This window comes from Amblyomma americanum, chromosome 6 (genome assembly GCF_052857255.1).
Source record: "Amblyomma americanum isolate KBUSLIRL-KWMA chromosome 6, ASM5285725v1, whole genome shotgun sequence".
Taxonomy (NCBI): domain Eukaryota; kingdom Metazoa; phylum Arthropoda; class Arachnida; order Ixodida; family Ixodidae; genus Amblyomma; species Amblyomma americanum.
In genome coordinates this window covers 106,075,928-106,097,829 of record NC_135502.1, presented here as the reverse complement: position 1 = coordinate 106,097,829, position 21,902 = coordinate 106,075,928, and positions in this window count along the sequence as shown.

Genomic DNA, 21,902 nt, shown 5'->3' with positions numbered 1-21,902 from the left:
TTATGAAGATTGAAACCAAAGTTTAAATTTTCTCTATTTGGAAACCCCTAGACCTCGGCCGCCGCATTTAAAACGCTGTTACTATTGTTAACTGCATCAAGTCATTATGCTTTGCGGTGGGAATATGCCTCCGCTGCCATTCTGTATATTTGGCGATCAAAATCCACCCTGGGACTCGGGCAGTAGACCGTGCTCTAATAATGGAGTGCCACAAAGGGCAGCTTACTCCATTATTACTCCCATATAAACTTATTCGTGTTTAGAGTGCACCTTCATTACTGTAGCTATGGAAGAAAACATAATTATACCCCGTCACTACTTTGTAACGCAAATTTCTGCGGGAGTTATAAGTGGTGGTTTGCGCATCGGCTGTCGTGGTGGTTACAACTCTGTTTTCACGCTTGTCATTGCGCATAATCTTCTGTGGCCCACATATTGGGCCCACATATTGGGTCTGCACAGTCTTGTCTGTGGCCTAAGTTTCACGATGGGCTGGACGTTGGCCGGCTGGGCGCTTGCTTTCGCAATGTCTCTTCGCCATCAAGGCTTTCGCGTCAAAAGGGTTGGGTATCTCTATGGTGTCTGGAACAGGAAGTATCAACCCAGAACACTTACTAATTCAAGCGGTCTTATTTTAACGCCAAACGTGATTGCAGGGTGCAATGAGCAAGAGATGAATCCCCTCGTTTCAATCATGTCTAGCAATTTAAGACAAAATTTTTGAAAATTGAGAAATAGTGAGGTACTTTACGGAAATATTGAATGTAATGCTCCATTGTTCTGACATGTAGCAAAACATTTTTTTTAAATGTTTCCGTTGACCGCATCGAACAGTTAAGAGTCCCGTAGAAAACTGACTAGGAACGATTCTCACGACAGAAAAAACGTTAATAAAAAAGAATTCAAGAATTCCGTCGGGTGATCTGATGATATTCTGACTGGCAATGTTAACTCTCACAGTATATGAAAAAAAATTGTGTTCATAAAAGGTTTCTCGATCAAAAATCCCTTATTCAGATTAGTTGGGTATGCCTTAGACTATTGTAACGTACACGGGCCGATTCTTAGATCGCACAACACACCACGCCCGCTTCAGCAGTCTTCGCCACTTGTTTCCTCAAGTTCCCTCTTTCCTCGGCTTGATATCTTCTCTTTCCTTCGTACGCTCAGCGGAACCTACATGAACTCCAATGAGGGAGTTGAGGGACTAATCCGCCCTTGTGAAAACCTACCGTGTGATGCGAATTTTTCGCAGTCTGCAAGTATGCTTGCGGATGGCTCACTTGCACGGCATTTCTGTCTCTCAGACAAAGCACGCTCTACAGGGACAGTCCTAAACTGTATAGTGTGGAATGGTATGGGGAGTAATAATAATAATAATAATAATAATAATAATAATAATAATAATAATAATAATAATAATAATAATAATAATAATAATAATAATAATAATAATAATAATAATAATAATAATAATAATAATAATACTATTAATTGGTTTTTGTGGAAAGGAAATGGCGCAGTATCTGTCTCATATATCATTGGACACCTGAACCGCACCGTAAGAGAAGGGCTAAAGGAGGGAGTGAAAAAAGAAAGGAAGAGAGAGGTGCCATAGTGGAGGGCTCCGGCATAATTTCGACCACCTGGGGATCTTTAACGTGCACTGACATCGCACCGCACACGGGCGCCTTAGCGTTTCGCCTCCATAAAAACGCAGCCGCCGCGGCTGGGTTCGAATCCGGGAACTCCGGATCAGTAGCCGACCGCCGGAGTTCCCGGGTTCGAACTCGCAAACGTCGCAAAGCGACATGGGTTGTGAGAGACGCCGTAATGGCTGTCCCTCTCACCTTCCTCCCTTCTCTCTCGGCGCAGTTGAGGTGTCCACCAAGATGCGAGACAGTGACCACGCTGTTTCTTTTCCGAAGGAACCACTATTTTTTTTTAACGAAGGAAATGGCGCAGTAGCTGTCACTTCTAGGTCGATACCTGGCCGTGATCTATTAGGAAATGGATCGAGGAAGGAGTGAATGGCAGTAGAAAAGAGGTGACATCGTGAAGGTCCTCGGAATAATTTCGACTACCTGGGATTTTTGAACTTGCGCTGACATCGCACTGTACACGTGCGCTTTCTGTTTCGCCTCTATCGAAACGCGGCTACCGCGGCTAGGATCAAACCCGCGTCTTCAAACTGCGCAGTCACAAGCCGCAGCCACTGAGCCACCGTGACGAGGCGATTTTAAGCAAATGTAATAGCTGCGGCAGTATGTCAGGGAATGAAGTTTGAAGAAAACCACGTAAAGTCACTTAAAGCCACGTAAAGCGTGAAAATCATGCAAGAACTCATGAACTAAAGATTCAGGCACGAAAAAAAACCTGCGGTTTAATATACTGAACCAGATACCTTAATGAAAAAGGCCCAGCATAGGCACAGTTACTACTATAATCACCAGCCAGATGTAGTCCGCTGCGGGGCCTAGGCCCCTCCCGCTAATCTTTCATTCTAGGCCCCTCCCACTAATCTTTCATTAACAGTGACCTGCGCTGGCCCCGACCAACTTATCTCAGCAAATCAATTATTCCCATCACTCTGTCTGTCTCTCTGCCCCCATTGTGCGTTCCATCGCTTGAAGTACGCACTGCTGCAAAAAGTGACCACATGCTATATGTTGTTTGCCATAAAATTCCCGGAAGGTCTGTTTTCTTCTCTATATTTAAACTAGGACTTCTGCCATTCCTGCAGCCATCATTGGGCCTCTTGACATTATTCGTAACATTTCCCTTCGTTACCTTACAGCACTCTCCTTAATATAATTTGTAGCTAATCATAGCATAGACAAAGCTCACTGCTTTATTTTTGCATGGTCATTAAAGAACTTTGAGCTGAGAAACGAATTCTGTTTAGATCTGACGTTACTAGTGCGGTTTGAAATTTTTAGCTCCTAGTAGGTACTGGATAGTAATTGCAAGATACGACTGGTTTATGTGTTATTAAATTTCGCTTGTTTTTATACACGCTCTGTTCTCTCAAATTTTTAACACCTGTGGGGATTCCTTGCTTAGCGAAGAATGTGTAACTGAAAATACTTTTGTACCTTAACAAGTTTGAAAACATCAAAGCAATCTGAATTTTCAAGTTCAGCTTTATTCGACAAGAGGCAAATGTGAAATACCGGTAGACACTGTTATGAACATACTGATGGGAGCAGTCTAAGATTTAGATGCCTAGAAATATCGTTATTTTAAAGTGTACCCCGCTCTTCCACCATGTAGTTAAAACTGCCATAAAAAACCAAAAGGGTGCATTTTTTTCAAGTAAGTAGTAGAAAATTAGAAGCCTCCCGAGGGGGATCCGCGGATATACTGATGGTTGTGGTGAAATCTAATGATATGCAAAAAAAAATTGTGTTCATATACAAATTCTTGTTGATATGATGCGCTTTTAGAGACTTCTGTGGTGTGTATATGCATTTTAGCCTGGCACGTTGCGTTCTAGATGTGCGCCATCCAATACCTGTGTACAGGACACTATTCTCACATTGATATTTGGCCCCCTTCGCCATTGCCAGCATATCGCGTGGCCATTTCTGTTTTCGTGTGTCTTGCCGCTCGGAATAGCATATAAAGACCACGGCTGCCTTGTACAAGCGATCTATTTTTGCAGGAAGTATATCTGGCTCTTTAGTAGAATTTAGTGTTAGCGCTGGATGTCGTAGCTTTACACGTAATGAAGAAAGAGGTAATTGGCTGCCGAGGTCATAGCCTGTGTTGATGTCAACACTCCACTGAGTATCTGACGACGTAGTTAGGTGAATGAATGCGTAAAGTAGGTTCCTGTATCAAATATATACTCAACAAGAATTGCCGTTTATACAAAAATCCTCTTTTACATTTTGCTTCAAGGCGCGTGCTTGAGGACGCACGTGGGAGTGTTCTTATTGTTTGCAATAGTTCTTTTCTTTTTTGTCCCAAGTGGTTTACCACGAAAATAGATGGATTTAGTTTTTGGAGCAAGTATTGAGGCAACAGCAGTGTGCAACGCACCGCAGAAAGCCACCCGCCAAAAGAAATCACGGGGATAATAAAGTTGGGCCGTCGTTGCACAAGCTGCGATAGATTCGTCATGCGAAGTGTGACAAAGGCGGGTCGCCGCAAAACAGCTCTTTCCGGCGCGCACCGTCCCTGGCGATGAATGGCCGGACCTCGCCAAAAGCCGGCGGACCGTGTCTGTAAGATTATGTCTTTCGAGACTTTATGGGCAAGGTCAAAGCACCAGCGCGGCGATACGGGCGGAACATTTCAAATGGCCCACGCATTATGAAGATGCCCTCATCACCGCTCCCAAAGCGAAGTCCAAAAACGTGAACGATGGCAGAGCCGTGCTCCTAGTGTAGCCTACGCTCACTGGTGAGTGAGGAGCCAAAAAATATGAAGAACAATACGAAAGCAAAAAATACACCAAAGAAGCTATCCTTGGAAACTACCGAAAGAAATGGCAAGAAGAACAGAGGGAAGGGGACGCTGTGATTTCTATGGGAAAAAGAGGGCGCTTTCGAAAGGGCCTCTTTTTCGCGTATTGAACTCGAGATGCGTCTATGCAGCGCCGGTCCAAGCACGCAGGCGAAAAGATTCGGGAGGAGGGGGGCGGTGCGGGTAATGGCGGAGGAGGGTTCTAGAGGAAGCGAGAAGAGGAAGCTGTTTCGAAACGGCTGAAGGCATCGTTTTCCGCGAAACAAGTTTTTTTTTTACTGTACGTGCGCGGGAGTTGACGCACGCACGGCCGCAATCAATAAGGAGGCCGAAGAAGGGAGGCGGTGAGTTCGAACGAGAAAGGATAGAGGGAAAGAAGGTAAAAAAAAGGAGGGGGCGGAGGGCCTCTTATTGCGTGAATGCTCGCGTTGTGTTCGAAGACAACAAAGTCGAAACGGCTAGGAGAAAAAGTAGTGGCAAATCATCGCGACCGTTTTACAACTGCATAATGCAAGCTACAACGACGCTACTTAAGGTTCACTATGGGTGCTCAGTGCCTTCTGTGCCTTTGAGGCAGCGTTGGTCCGATGCGAGACGGCGCTACTTAAAACATACACGCCGTTATAGATGTCGCCAGCACATCTCGTTCGTGGTGCTACAAGAGTACTTTGAGAATGGCTACGGCCAATGAATAAAAGCCAAGAGAATAGTGGGAAGGAGAGCCGTATAGACGTTTTATCACGTCTTGATTTTTGCGGGCGCGGGTGAGGTGGAGCCTTGTTACGAAATATTTACTTGAAGGGGTTCGTCGCAGCGCTCATTCTCTGGGCTCCGTCTCCCCCTGCACCATTCTCCTTTGGATCATTAACCGCAGGGCTTATTTATTTGGCGCACATTGGAGGCAGAGCCGTGGAATAAAATAAAAATGAAGAGAAGTGGGGCGTTTCTAATAAACCTTTTCTCTAACCCAGTACGCTTAAAGGCTTCATTAAAATTTGAATACCCTTGCTGTTATTTGTCTCGTGCGAATACCATAGCGCAATAAAGGTTATTTCTGAGATGCATAAAGGCAAAGTTCTCACTCTCTTTGTGCAGGAAATGAGAACGGCTAAGGAAGAGAAGTAAGAGGGCTGAAGCGGCTGGCGTGTCTTTTTGCTTTACTTTGAACGACACTGTGGAAAAGAAAGGAAGTTCTAGAAAGATCACGAATTGACCATGCTGCCTTGTCTGCTTGATTAGTTGTCTTGTAGTCTTATTTTGTTCTGTATTTCACCGCAGCCACCACGACATTGCGAAGAACTTTTTCTGAATAAAAAACCTAACCTGTGGGGTCGTGCGGGGGCCCAAGGGCCTACGTGCCCTAAAGACCGTTCGGTGCAATAAAGTTTTTCCTTCACCTCTTAACCTATGTCATGACTTGGGAACGCATCCTTAAAGATATGCCGAACGAAAACATTGCAGCTTAAGTTTTTGGTGAAAACGAAAGTTGAACTGCTGAGACTAATTATTACGAGAAAGTTTTGCCGGGAAAAGAAAAGCGAGGAAGAGATTTTTTCTGCGATTTTGTTTTATACTACTGCGACTGTCAGCCCCCTCAGGAAGCTGCATATGTGACGTAACAAAACCCCCGCTGCTCCCGCTTGATTTAAATCTCTACACACGCGTGAACGAAAGGGTAGAGTTATTCGTGTACGAGCTTTTGTATAACTCACAGCTTTCTAGCGGTAATTTGGTTCGGTTAAAGACAATGAGGAAACATTCGAAGGCAGTGACAACAGCATCTTTCCGAGAGAAACACATTGTCATGCTTTTCTGAGTGGTGGGAAGCTCCGAGAACTGTGCACGCAACCGTCACGTTTCATTGCCATCACTGGCGACATTTTTGGGAACTTTTTCCTCTCGTGGATTAGCGCAGATGTATCGAGAATGCTCAGCATGGCGCTCAAAAGATAAGGCTCGAATCCAATGCTGTTTCTCTGGTCTTTTCACGGAAGAGAAAGCAGAGAGGGAGCGTTTTTGAGAAAGGGGGGGTGGTGAAGAAATGTTGGCGCCTTTTCAGCAGTCAGACAGTACAAATGAAGAACAACGTTTGCTTGCGAAGCATAAAATATATAATGGCAAATATATTCCTATTTATTACTGCGGATTTTTTTGCAACTTTGTTCCCACTCTACAAGAGAACAGAAAATTTCTGATCTTCATCCGATCTGCTAAAGTGCCAACTGAAATTGCGTTGCAAGATTGCGAGGTTGGCTGTCTAGAATGACGCACTATTATCACGGAAAAGCAGAATGCTTAGTTTACTGCACTGGTTATTTCAACGCAACGTTCAGCTCTGTGCGTCCGCGTAACCTTAGTTTCATTAGTCGCTTAATTCTTATTAGTAAAGCGCTGTAAACTGTTATTATAGCCCTCGCGTTCCGTCCCCGCCTGCATTTGCATGCGATCGCGTTCATGAACTGGCATGGAGCCTTCATTGTGATTGAGGTTCCTTTAGCGGGGCCGCGATATCTCTTTTTGTGTTAGTGAGTAGTAGACGTTTTTTGGATTTCTACCGTTGTTATTTCCGATCTGAAGGGTTTCCGTCAAGCCCTATATTTCATGAAGTCAAATTGTCTGCTAGTTTGGTGCAGCGTGAGATGGTAAACTATAGGGAGACGGTCAAGTGCAGTTGGTAGGCCGAGGTGGCATGATACAGGGAAAAGTTGTTATTAGAGTGGAGGCGTTGGTTAGGGCAGGCTGCGGGATCTAATGACTCTTTGAAAGCACTGTAATAGCTGCCTTTGTACCTGAATCGAGCACGTGAAACCGTTTCCATAACGGTTATGTCATTCTCTTGCTGGAATAGACAGCTGGTACTGATGTTGCTAGTAAGGACTGAATAACCGGCATGTCCGCTGTCTTGGCTTGCTCGATGTCTCTTGGCACGAATAAAGAGGACGTAGTCATGAGTCCTTATGCTTTCTTTGACCTCCGCGAATGCAATGCTACTGTTTGCTCGTCAGTGTCGCATTTCTCACTTGTGCCAGCCAGGAATTGAGCAAGAATCAGGTTTTATCTTACACAGTTGTGCGATGGCGTGCTCCAAATACCGCAGCAGGCTACCTGTCTGAAGAGGTTGTTATGACGTCACATTCTTCGCCTCGGGTTTGACGCGGCTTGGAGTGCTCATAAAATCTCAAAAATGAAACTACGCGTGACTAGTAAACTTCTGTATTGCCGCATGCTCCGAGTTTATTTGAAGTGCTATCATAAATTTTTGAAAATTTTATCAGTATCGCTTTAAAATGCTGTATGAAGTATAATTTTCATCTTATAATTAACTGAAAAGCCCATAGAAAAAAAGCATTTATTTCTCTCTTCAATCGTTTTTCCATTGCTCGATTTATTGGGGGAACAGGAATTATTGATGCAATAATAAAGAAGGGCTATTAAGCATGTTTTTGTTTTTGCTGGAGGCTTGAGAAGGGGAAAAATAAAAAAAATATTTAAGTCTAGGAGAGAATTTCTTTTTCTAGGTGAGAAGGATTTTAAGTGCTTCATATGGCAAAGTTACATGAGAAGAATCGGTGAGGCAAGGTGCGGAGATGCGGTAACAGCGTATCCGGAAGAGCGTTTCTGTTCGCTACGGCTTGTAAGCACGTAGCATCAAGTCGATCAAACTGCGGCTAGGAGAAGGAAATCGAAGTCATTCAATGCAATGGTCTACTCAGACCAGGCATGAGGGCTGTTTAACCCCTCAGAAAGACCTAGATTTTTCAGTGTGCTCCTGGGGGATATTAATGAAGAGACAAACAAATCCGCAATCCGTCATCGAAGAAAAACAAGGCACTAGAATTGGCTCTTTTCAAGTGGTAACATCACTACTACCTTAAATAAGCTGGGTTCAACGTTGTATATGAGAGTGAGTCTGCTGCGCAGCGGTGCGCTGGTGTAGTCTGCTTCTCGCATTTGCACAATTCAACATCTAATAAAAATGCAAACATGAAGAAAACAAAAACGTGCTTGGACTTAGACTTGCTACAAAAGTTAGGTACACGCTGACCTGCCTTGATCAGGCAATGCTTGTCGGAAATCTCACCCGGAGGTGGTGGCTGACGCTTTTCATAACGATAACCTCGTGAAAACTTTATTCTTTTTAAAAGAGGGTAAAGGGGTTTAGGGGGATTAGGATTGATTAGAGATAGGAGCAGTAGGCGGTATCCCTCAGTCCAATAGTGCGTTCGCTTCAGATGCTTCTTTTGCCCGTTAGATGGCAGTGCAAGGGCCGCCCACTTCGCTTTTTCGCTGGCGCCGCTCTCGCTGATGCGCGGTCTTCGTAAGCAGCGGTATCAATGGTGGCGGCGCTATCCGCGAGTCTTCCTCATTTCTGGCTTTCTGTTCTTACTCCTTTTCCTGTAGCTTCGGGTTCAATTCTTTTGTAGCCAGAGCTACACTGGGCTATACCAGTCGAGCATTTAGCGGTGCATTGGAGAGGAAAGTTGTGCGCATGCGCCGTAACCATGACATCCGGAGAGAAGCAGCAGGTGCGGCGTGCGCTTCGCCGTCGCCGCGCGCCCGCTCCACCCTCGGAACAAAGCGCGCCGCGCTCTTCGTTCCGGCGGAGATATAATGGGCGGCTGTATCACAACGTTTGACATTGATGCACAGGAGGAGGGTCCAGCCTCTGCTAAACGGCGGTATAGATAAGAGAAGATTAACTCTTCCGACTCTGAGGTTGTCGCCTGGCACATCGCTACTCAACAAAGAGGGAATGAGCGTAAGAAGGCTAAGAGAGCAGCAGAGAAGCCCGAAAAGAGAGATGACCGGCTTGCAAAACGGAGGTGTCAGACAGCCGAGAGTATCAGACGGCGCATAGCCTCTGAGATGGAGCCTATATGTCTCTCATTGCGAAACATAAAGTGAACATGACAAGTTCAGTCAGGGAAGCGTACCTCTCGCTGCGTATATCCTGGCATAGCCGAGCTAAGCCCCAGGCAATTTTTTTAACGCTGTCGCGTTAAAGGCCCCGTTACCGAGATCATCACGCGTCGGCGCTGTCGGTGTCGTCGGCGTTGTGAGCGAAAAATCACGAGCATGACTCTGGCAGGTTGCGCCAAGAGAGCAACCTAAGGAGGCAGGTGGGCGATCTAGTTTACTGGATTTTACTCACCGAAGTTCGAGGAAACTGCCCACTATAACAGTAAAATGAATGATTGGTCGCTCAGGAAGAGCAACCTGCACAGCATGTATGGTTTGGACAACAACCACATGTGGAAATATTAACAAACACACTGTCCTACAAAAACGTATTATACGCATGGCATGTAAAGTGCCGTATCTCTTGCACACTGCGAGCCTTTTACTTCAACACATCGTTTTACAAATGAAGTCTATGTATAACTATAGGCTGTGCTGTAAATACAAAACTCGCCGCAATAAAAAATTACTCGATACTTACACTTGCTAGGTTAGAGCAAAGGCGAACTGTCTATGATACCCGCGCAGCAGAGCCTTGGAATGCTAAGAAATGGTGCACAAACTATGGCAAACATATGTTGAAGCATACCTTAGCTGCACTTCTGAACCAGTTGTACTGCCACAAGAATCTCGATGTCTAATATTTCGCTAAAAGAATTGACCCAAAAGTTCCTTTAGTAGTTTTTTTTTGTTCTTGCTATTACCAGTTTGGGCGCTCCTGCCAGTTTAACTGTTTTTTATTTTCTCCTCCCCTTCTTTGCCTTTATATGCTCTTTGATATAATGCAGTTTTTCCCTTTACAAGCACAGTTTACTGCATATTCAACTTACACTTCTCATTCTCTGTACCTAACATACGTGATTTTCTCCTAACCTTTTTGTTTGATGTCGTACTCAACCCCAGTCAATGCTGCACTGTAAGAGGAAACCAGAACCTCTCAAGCTGTCTATACAGCTTTTCCCTGGCTGTCCTCGCAACACCTAGGTGCAAAGATAAGCCTTCAAACCTTCAACCACAAGGCCCACCGTTGGGAGCACCTGCCATTGCAGGACAGTAGCGCACCAGTTAACCGCTCCATCACTGCGCCAGGAGGGGTATGAGGACGCTCATGGATCTATGAATGTTAAGTAGAGAATGACCTTCTGAATATATGGCAACTAACCCATTACGCTATGGCGTTGTGCCTTCAAGACGGAGGTTATGTGTCCTCAAATTTTTTAACCGCCTTTGGAGTATACTTCTCTTCCGGGGAAAAAAGCCGTGGTCGTGTGTTGTGTGCGTGCGTATGTGATGTTTGTGTTTGTGTGAAGCCTACACCGCCCACGCCCCGGGGGGATCGCAGAGGATCGGGGCCATTATTCAGGCACTGTTTGGGCCCGTAACATGCCTGCTTCGGAACATGCAGCTCTAGGTGACACCTGCAGGCGCCTGCCATATTCTAAGGACCTCAGTTACGCGGAGGCACTGGGCGGGCTCCCTATAATGAATCGAGCCTAGTCTGAAGGAGCAGTTGGATTTACCCTCGTTGATTATTTTAGTGCTTTTACTGTAAGCCGAGGCATTACACACGCGACAGAATTTTCCTGGAGGGTGTTGTTGGCGGAGGTGGGTGGTACGGGAGTGGCTGGAGGTGGCTTTCATGTGGTGCTTCTTGAGCGCCGCCGGCTTTTTCACTACATCTTGGAATTCAATTTCGCTGTTGATTTTTCGTTCTGCTGCTGAATGGCCTTGTAGCGAGGGGAGGCCTTGTGTACGGCGGAAGTAGGTGAACTGCTGATGGATGAGTTTTATAAAGAGTAGAGGTGATTGGGTGGATGTTGGACAGCACCTATGTGGGGTGAAGATAGGCAGGAGTGGAGTAATTGAATGGGCAGCTCCTTAGCGTTATGGGTATGGTGGGGAGGTGGAAAGCGAGTGGTGCTTCTGCAGGTTGCAGGCTTCCGTCTGTGCGGGTACAGAAAGACAGGCGCCGCATTTTCCCATTGTGGCACTAGCAGTGCTTACACAGTAAAACCCGATAACCATAACCAGTTTTACAGCGAAATCTGTGGGATTTATGTTCGGAGGAATCGTTCCGTTGTTGGTGGCGCCGTCCGCACGTATCACACCAACACACGCCCTAACCCCTACCTCTAATCTTAGTACCCCATGACTGCTTACTCCATCAGACTGCTCCAATGCTCCCAAAATCGCGTCCCTTCAAGCCTACGCTCCCTACTAACATCCTCCTTCACTATGCCTGTAATGCCGGACGCCCGGCTAACAGGATGTGTGAGAGACAGTAGATATAGCCTTAATGCAGCGCACAAGGGCTTGCGTACGCTACACGCAAGCAATTTATGCGACGTTACGCAGTGTATCACCAAGGCGCTGTTAGTTTAACGTAAGCAAACCGGAACACAAACCAGTGTAACGACATCTGGTGTCTAAATAAGAAAATATTCCTTTTTTTTTTACACGTAGGCCCGGACCAGAAAAGTCGTGCCGACCCGGTAGCCAGTTTCGCCTAAATGTATCGATGAAATTTTAGTTTATGTTGTTTGTAAGTAAAAAGCCTAGGTGTGTTTGCGTGTTCCCCCCAAGAAAAAGCGCTAAATCATCCGCGAATACAAACCACAGAGAAGGCGCGGGCTTTCTCTCCGCGTTTGTCACGTAGGCTGCCATCTTTCAAAGACCGAACTGTACTACGCGGAGTGACAACACCGATAAAACCGCAATCGTCTTCAGCCAACAGCAAACACAACTTCTCTTCACGACCACATGGGGGTAAGAATCCAAGACAAGGCGATCCATTTGAAAACGACGCATCTTTTTAGGCTTAGGGAAACCCTCAGCCGCCGAACAAAAAAAAACAGGGTGAACTTATCACCAATTGTTTGCAGTGAAGGTGAAATGAGGCAAAGCGAAGCCCTATGCGGCATTTATACGCTAAATAAAAATTGGCAGTGGCTTAGCTCAGCTGGGCCTTATTACTCGCTCATATTGTCGAGCTTGTTGTTGTGACTATAATGTTAAGCCTTCAAGAAGTATTCGGTGAAACACATTGTTTTTTATTATTCGTTTGTTTTGACAGAGATAAACACTGCCAGGTGATCGGTAAAGTAAAACGCAGTTGTCTCAATGCTGCCTACACAGCATTTAGACTGGTTGGTTTCCCTCAGATACACAAGGTCTGTGGTAGTTCCACACTGTGTAGTCTGAATGCGAGGATCGCCAGCTAAATAAAGATCAAACTTCTCTTTCATGTATCGACTAAGAGAGACTTGTTCCCCATTGGAATCACCACACCGAGTCGTATCACCTCAGCTTTCATACACACAGCCGCACATACGCAGTTTTTCCACACGACCCTACACTCGGCCTTAGCGGCCGAGCTCTGACGTCATGTGCTGCGCACCAGCTGCCTTTCATTGGTTGCCGCGCATGCGCATTCATGCGCGGCGCCAGCGGATGTAGTCGGCCGGCGTGGTTTCTCACGTGGCAGCGGCGGCGATCTCTAACGTCATGCGCCGCGCACCTGCTGCTCCTCTCTGGTTTCACGCATGCGCACTATGCGCCTCCCAGGCTCACAAGGAAATGCTCGACTGGGTAGCGTAGTGTAGCTCCCGCTACGAAACACAGTAACAACGACGAATTCACTATAAAGCGGGCGACCTGGGCGCCACCTTCTTGTAAACGCTAATCTTCTAGCGTAGGTAAGGGCCAGGCCTGCTAAACTCGAATTTTAAAGTACGTTAACCTAACGTACTCAAAACCTCGGTTTCAGTTAGCATTTAGAACATGCGCACTGTGCATCACGCTTTATTTAGCCTACGCTATTCAATTCAATTCAGTTCAACTCCATTTATTTCCCAGAAAATTCTCGTGGCTGACTGGACTAAAAGCTGTAGGTATACAGCTTGACAATGCCCAGGCAGCCGATACTTGGCACAGGGACATACTCCGTTCAAAAATCATTACATGCACAAAAAAAGGAGCAGATTCAGTTGAAAATCATTACATACACAAAATAAAAAAAAGCAGACACATAGTCGAGTTGCAGTTTTCACAAAAACAGGACAGCCAAAAAAGCACGAAATCATCATTAATGAAAATACGGAAGTGCAAGAAACGTATCTGCAAAACACACAAGCGAACAGCTGTACACAGGCGCGAATGAGAAGTCAGGAATTATTTATGAAAAAATATTTCACGCAATGCTTTCCTAGTAGGGTTATTTGTATCTTTATATAAATATGCATATATCTGCGTACGCTGCACTAAAAATGCGTAGTGCCGCACCGTGCATTACTAACGGCCGCACGCGAGGCGCATGGTCGTGCGTGACGCACGCTTACTCTGCACCCCTTACCCGCCACCCCTGCTCCTACAGCCCACCCAGAGTTACAAAACACTCCAACTACACTCAGCATTCAGAAACACCCAAGCGATCACTGAAATTTGCATTACCACGGGGTTAAGCGGGGCCGCTAAGTTGTTTTACTTGTAATTTTAACAGACGATCACAGCGCATTTTAGGTGTTCCATCATCAGTGTAAGGTCACGGTGTAAGACTCAAAGTTGTGGTTTCAACTTGAAAGTTCCTGCAACTCATAAGGAAAACAGAAAACTAATTACGTGCTTCGGTGGAAATCGAAAGACAAGGTAGAAAAGAAAGTACAAAGGCAGTGAATCGTAGCTGACAGCGCGTTTGCAGTCTAGGAAGGCACGGAGGTTGAAGTTGTATGTTACTGGCGGGGCTTAATAGGTTTTCAACCGGCATCTGCTCGGCAATGGCGTGAAGGGAAATACAACCAAATACACTCGATAAGGCGACAATCTATTTGTTTTTCATAAAACGTCCTCAGAAATAAGGTTCGACGCTCGGTTCATCTATATGGCGGATAAAACTAGACGCGAACTATTTCACTACACTTTATAGTCGTAAATTTTAAATTCTTCTCAACCGTCGCAGTGAGGTGTTTGTTTATTCATCCATAACAAGAACATCGTCGTGAGCTGCCTCTTTCCACGGCATGCAAATAAAATACGTTTTTAATAATACTATCCAGTGTTGAAGATATGGATATTTATTTTTTTATGGGCACAAATGAAAAAAGGCAGAAGCGGCAGCTTCGTTAGTGCCAGTCGCGTCTTTGCGATCCGACGTTTGCGACGCTGTTCCTTAATGACTGCCTGTTTACTCAGAACAAAGATGATTATTTTGCTCTCTTCCCTGAGGGGAGCGTTACTGTTCTTTCGAAGCTCAAACTAGGATGGGAGGCCCACGTACGCGGCGCAACTAAACGAGGGAGCCGGATATGAAGTGGTGGGGTTCTCTTGGAAGGGCGTTCTTTATACTAGTATTTCCCCTCATTTAAACGGCAAAACTACTGGCTGTCAAGAAAAGTTTGATTTCCCTGGAAACAGCGAACATTCTTTTCACAAATGCTGGGAAATTTTCTCTCTTCCCAAGCGTTTGGTATCCCAAGGAGAGGAAAACTTGAACGAGGTGGGCTTATGTGCTATCCCAGTCTCTGAATTTTGTGCTAAACAAACAAAAAACAAAAACACGCGTACTAACGTTCGCTAATGCAAAGTTGTGTCTGAGCCTGCGCTTGTACACAACGAAGTACTGGTAGCACATAATCAATAGGCAGCTTTCTTGATTTTCACGCATGCACACTTGAAGGGCCCATAGGAGTGCTGAAGAAGTAGAAATAAAACGCCACTTGGGAACCAAACGTTCATTTTGCAGGACATGGAAAATGAGAAGAAATTCTTCCGGTAAAGTTTAGTCTGTCGTGATGATAAGGTAAGGAGTGCATACATGATTTTCCGGTCTGGGACAATGATCACAAGGTACATTAATATACATGAATAGCACAGAAGGATCGAAATGTACGCGCCTGTAACAGGTACCAAAAACAATTGTTTTAAAATAAAAAGGAGCACTTTAGTAGAAGTGAAATTGCGGCAAGTGTAAAAAAATGCTAAATATTAATTACCCATGCATCTGTTAACTGCAGAGCGCGCCACGATGATTGGAAAGCATTTAAGGACGCGTAAGCAAGACTAAGCTTGTCGAGTGCCTTAGCTGCTTGGGATAAAGTAGGGCGAACTGTGATGTAGAATTGAAACTTTAACTGTTTCACGCACTTTCCGGATGTTGCTGGCGCACTTTTAAACACTGTGCAAGAATCGGGTGTGCAGGTGAACTACTACAGGAAAGTAAAAGTAAACAAAAGTACGTTAACATCAAACTCTAATAATAACTGAAGTTGAGCAAACAAAAATCAGACAGATATCTAGTGATAGAACGCTGCAATAAGTACGCGTATGATCCGGAACAAAAGGGATTTTCAGCAAGTCAATAAAATGCGGTTATTGCAGAGAAAGAGTTTGCGAAGCGCATTAATCAGCGAAAGCTGTTATAGCTTTGGTTTAGCCATTTAGCCTGCACTTGGCCGTGGAATCTACATTCTGAGCCGACCGCGGCGGCTGCGTTTTTATGGAGGAAAAACGCTAAGGCGCCCGTGTGCTGTGCGATGTCAGTGCACGTTAAAGATCCCCAGGTGGTCGAAATTATTCCGGAGCCCTCCACTACGGCACCTCGCTCTTCCTTTCTTCTTTCACTCCCTCCTTTATCCCTTCCCTTACGGCGCGGTTCAGGTGTCCAACGATATATGAGACAGATACTGCGCCATTTCCTTTCCCCCAAAACCAATTATTATTATTAATATTATTATTATTATTATTATTATTATTATTATTAGCCGTAACAAAAAGCCTAGCCGTGCTCGAGAAACTCTGCGAAATTTGAAATGGCCATCCGTCGCCACCCTCTCTTTTTCTCTTACCTCTTGCATTCGTCACTCTCTCATCTCCCCTAAAGGAGCAGAGCGGCTTTCCATCTATTCACTTTGCGACCTGCCTACCGTGGAAAGTGGAATTCAATTAAACTGTAGGTAATATAATATAGTACATTACCCTAACTTGAACTGAATTAATTCCATAAATTAAATGATTTCCGAAGGAGTATAGGTCTTAGGGCTTTCGCTGTTCATTCCACGGTAGAATGCTGGACTACATGACTAAACCGAAGCCATAGCAGCTTTCGCTGTGAACGGCTACCACCTGTAACGCGAATTTCAGCTGCAGCTTCTTCAGCATGTAGTGCTGAATGTTCTCGGTTAAGTCGTTAAGACGTTAAGACACCGGAAGCGGGCAGAGTGGGTGAGGGAACAAACGCGGGTTAATTACGTCGTAGTAGAAATTAAGAGGAATAAATGGGCTTGGGCAGGGCATGTAATGCGGAGGCAAGATAACCGCTGGTCTTTAAGGGTAACGGTGTGGATTCCACGAGAAGGCAAGCGTAGCAGGGGGCGGCAGAAAGTTAGAGACATGGACGGATGAGATTGAGAAGTTTGCAGGCATAGGGTGGATGCAGCTGGCAAAGGACAGGGTTAATTGGAGAGACATCGCTCAGGCCTCTGCTCAGCACCACGCATTAATCTTTCGCCTTTTACTTTTTATCATGGAAGAGGCCTTTGCCCTGCAGTGGGTGTAGTCAGGCTGATGATGATAATGTTTATGATGATGATAATGATGATGATGAAGTCGTTTTTTCTCACTGTGGGCAGCACGTGTGCGCATTAGAATCTTAGCATTAGAGGAATGTAGTCGTGAGCGCCTTTGCCTTCAGATTTCCGAGCGCGTTTATCCCTTTTTTCCACCCTACGCATGCTTGCGGGCTCTGCTCTCCCACTGACGTGCAATGGTCCCGAGCAAGGCGCTTCCTCTCAGCTGCAGCAATGACCGGCTAGAGCCAAGAACTGCGCGCTCTTTCTTCCGGGTTCGGCTGCACGACGAACTAAGCTTTTCTGAGGTGTGCCCTCCGGTTCGGGACACAGTGCCCGGCTCAAGGCGTCTACGCCTGCAACACTCGATTATGAAGCAGCCACTTAATCCGACAGATGCGAAGAGCTAGCGAGTTTTGCCACTGTAGTCCTTCTCTGGACGACTCTGATGTGTGACATTTATAATAGACGTGACCAGAGCTGGGTACGTTCATATCGCCTCCAGTTAACACTGTGCAGTTCCCCCTGATTTTACCTTATCCAAGTAAAATTCCTAATCTCATCCGCACACCTGACTCTCTAACACCACTTTCTATGTGTTCCATCCTTTGGAATGCACCTTTCACCCTAAGGGGCTATCGGTTACCTTGCCTTCGCACTGCATGCGCTGCCTACGTCCATTCATATTTACAGCGCATGCTACTACTATATGGAGCCCTCCCCGGCGGATTCAGCCTACACCATCAACATCGGGTCACGTGGCCAGGGCCGCATACGTGATCAGCGCTAGACACGTGATCATGCGCCCTTTGCGATCGTTGGGGTAACTCAGGTTGGCACAAAGTCTGCACGTCTTAGGCGATAGAAAAATACAGCCAACAGTACAATGGCGGCTTTAGCTGAGTTTTAGGCATCACGCAGTGGAGCGTAAACGCTCGGGAGATCTTTGGTCAATTAAGATTTCATTAACTTGCGTTTGTTTCCTGACACGTTCTAAGCCAGTATACAGTGCGATGTTAGTACACATTAAAGAACCCCAGGTGGCCTAAATTTCCAGAGCCCATCACCAGGGCGTCTCTCATAGCCTGAGTCGCTTTGCTACGTTAAAGCCCCACAAATCATAAACAAACCATTCTAACTCCTTCTTTTCTCTTTGCGTTGCATCTGTCATTTTTTGTTCTATTCCATCATGCGTTGTCACCTAAAATAATAAACACTAAATTACTGGTGGTTTTGCATCGCGAATCACAAAATAATTTTGTGAAAAGAGGGTTTTGCAGGTGGACGGCAACGCCACGTACCAGAAAGCGCGATTTAAAGCTCGTTTTCTTTCCTTTCGTGACTTGCGCACAGATGGAAGTTGATGAAGACGACGACGTGCAATGCACAGCACGAGTGTGCTGCAGTAGGCATGATCGGCTGCGGCGATAATATTGTGCTCTCGAGCAGTGGCCAGCGAAGCTGATCTATTTGTGCCCTCATGCGTTCGCAACCCAGTCGCGGCAGTATTTATTGCATTTCCCTAGGTTGGCCAAGGTCACCCTCATTAAAAGTCACGTTTATTTCCCGCCATTTCACGCCCCACGTGACCAACTTCAGAGGCTTCAACGCACACCTGCATTTTGCAGGTTAGGAGGTAAATAGTGCTCTAGCACTAAACAAATTGTCATTCAAAGCTACGTAATATCATTCTTTAGTGCGAGAGCACTATTGACCTCATAACCTGAAAAATGTAGGTGTGCGGTGAAGCCTCTGAAGTTGGTCACGTGAGGCGTGAAATGGCGGGAAATAAACATGACTTTTAATGCCAAAGCTAGCTAAACCCGCCGCGGTGGCTCAGTGGTTAGGGCGCTCTGATACTGGTCCGGAGTACCCCGGTTAGAACCTGACCATGGCGGCTGCGTATCGATGGAGGCGAAACGCAAAGGCGTCCGTGTGCTGTGCGATGTCAGTGTACGATAAAGGTCCTCAGGTGGTCGAAATTATTCCGGAGCCCTCCACTTTGGCACCTCTTTTTTTCTTTTCTTCTCTCAGTCCCTCCTTTATGTCTTCCCTTACGGCGTGGTTCAGGTGTCCATCGAGATATGTGAGACAGATACTGCGCCTTTTCCTTTCCTCAAAAACTAATTTAGTTTAATTTAATTTAAGCTACGTAAATAAACAAAAACAAGTTATTTTTGTGACAGCGTGTCGCTTGGGAGGCGGTACTTGATTTGGTTTTATGGGGTTTTACGTCCCAAAGCAACTTAGGCTATGGGACGGCGTAGTGGAGGGCTCTGGATAATTTCGAAGACCTGGGGTTCTTTAACGTGCACTGACACTACACAGTAGACGGACCTCTAGGATTTCGCCTCCATCGACCGCCGCGGCCGGGATCTAACCTGCGTCTTTCGGGACAACAGCCGAGCTCCATAACAACTGAGCCACCGCGGCGGCTTAGTGAGCGCGGTATGCCTATAGCAGTCTGGCATTCCCGGTGGCCGTTTAATTTAGTGCCGTTTCTTCCTATATTGCCCAGAGTAGCGTGTGGACTGTACAGGTCGATGGCAAGGACAAAAGAAGGGCAGGCTGGCGAGACAAAGAGCTTATAGCGCGAACTCGTGCCCGTAAAGAACAAAATGACTAGATGGCTTCGAAGATTAGGATCGCCACGACTCTCGGCTACGCTCTATTCTAAGCTGTCCTAGATAATTCAAGACATGGTACATAAAGCGGCGATAATAATCTCGAATGCTACAGAAACTGTTGTGCATGGTTACGATGTTTTCAAAGATATCTGAATCCGCCTCGCGTGGCAAATTTATTTATTTATTTATTTATTCAAAATACCCCCAAAGGCCCTCGTTTGAGGGTATTACATGGGGGGGGGGGGGGGGGGGAGTAAGTACAAAGCATTGTTATAAGGTTAAAGATATTGCACTAAAATAAAATAGAAATCACAAAATATTAATCATAAATAGGCATGCACAGAAAGGGTCGCAACAATGCACATAACAGCAAAATTTGAGCATAAATAAATAACAGCACCGCTAGAAAAAGAAAAAGACAACACTGGAAAAGGTGCGCTGAAGTACAAAAAAAATATAAAATAAAAAGAAGACAAGGCGGAAGAAAAGAACGCTCAAAAAATACCTTTTTAGTTGTTGAAACATGAGTGCATAAGATGTTGGAATTTATTTAGATCAGATTCAGTGGCAATTTCTGATGGCAAAGCGTTCCATTCGGTTGTTGTGCGTGGTAAAAAAGAATAGGCATAATGGAATGACTGGCAGTTAATGCGTTTAACTTTGTAAGGATGATCGCGACGTGGAAAGATAACTGGCGGTGGCTGAAAGAATTCATCATGAAGGGAAGGATGGTGATAACGCTTGTGGAAAAGTGACAGACGGGAAATTTTTCGGCGCAGTGCTAAGTTATCTAACTCGGCTTTAGTCTTCAATGAGGTGACGCTGGTGTAACATGAATAATCAGAAAAGATGAATCGCGCAGCACGGTTTTGCAGGGCTTCGATGTTACTGATGATATAATTCTGATGAGGATCCCAAATGGCAGACGCGTATTCGAGTTTCGGACGGATTAATGTGGTGTACGCTAGTTTTTTTACATGTGTCGCGGCCTCTTTTAATTTATGTTTGAGAAGTCCGAAAGTACGGTTAGCGGAGGCAAGAGTGAGATTAATATGATGATTCCATGATAAGTCGGATTGTAGGTTAATGCCAAGATACTTGTAACTTGTGGTGAATTCTACACTATTGTTATCAAGAAAGTAGGCGGTAGGAATACGTGGCTTGTTAGTGAAAGACATGAGCTTAGTTTTGGAAAGATTTAAAGGCATTAACCAATTAGAACACCATGTGCTTATCGCTTCAAGATCAGACTGCAGTGGCTGGCTGTCAGTGTTACAGGTTATACGTCGATAAAGCACACAATCGTCAGCAAATAGTCTGATTCTGGACGTCACGCAATTGGGTAAGTCATTAATATAGATAAGGAAAAGTAAAGGTCCCAGTACACTGCCTTGTGGAACTCCAGACGTAACATTAGCGTAACATGAGTTAGAGTTGTTAACTGATGTGAACTGAATTCTAGATGAGAGAAAATCTGCTATCCATGCAATAATATTAGGGTGAATGTTCAGTTGGGAAAGTTTAAGCAACAACCTTTGGTGTGGAACGCGATCAAATGCTTTAGAAAAATCTAAAAATATTGCGTCAACTTGGAAACCAGCGTCAATCAGTGCATGAATATCGTTAATAAAACCGGCAAGTTGGGTGTCGCATGAGGAGCCCTTGCGAAAACCGTGCTGATGATCGAAGATAATGTTATGATCTTCAAGGTAGTTGATGACCTGAGTATGTATAATATGCTCGAGTAATTTACAAACTGTACTTGTTAAGGAGATGGGACGATAGTTAAGCGGAGAAGCACGATCACCTGATTTGAAAATGGGTATTATCTTAGCTATGCGCCAGTCGTTAGGAATGGTGCCAGTTGATAGCGACTGGGAAAATAATGCGGTTAACATGGAACAAATGCTATGTGATGTATTCCTTAAAATTTTATTATTGAAGCCCATATGATCAGCGCTAGAAGATGTTTTGAGATTGTTTAGTAGAGATAAAACACCAGGCTCACTGATGACTATCTCGTCCATAGTTAGTTCCACTAGTGCGCTTAATGCAGGCAAGGATGTAATGTCTTCATCTGTGAACACAGTTACAAACGCATCGTTAAGAAGTTGAGCGCATTCTGAATCAGGGATGGGAACACCAACAGAATCTGTAAGAGTGATGTCAGGTCGAATTACTGGGTTTACCACACGCCAAAAACGGCGAATATTATTTTTCAGCATGGAAGACAAGTCATGAGAAAAAAAGTTGCGCCGAGTAGATTTTAATAGTGCCTTATAATCCT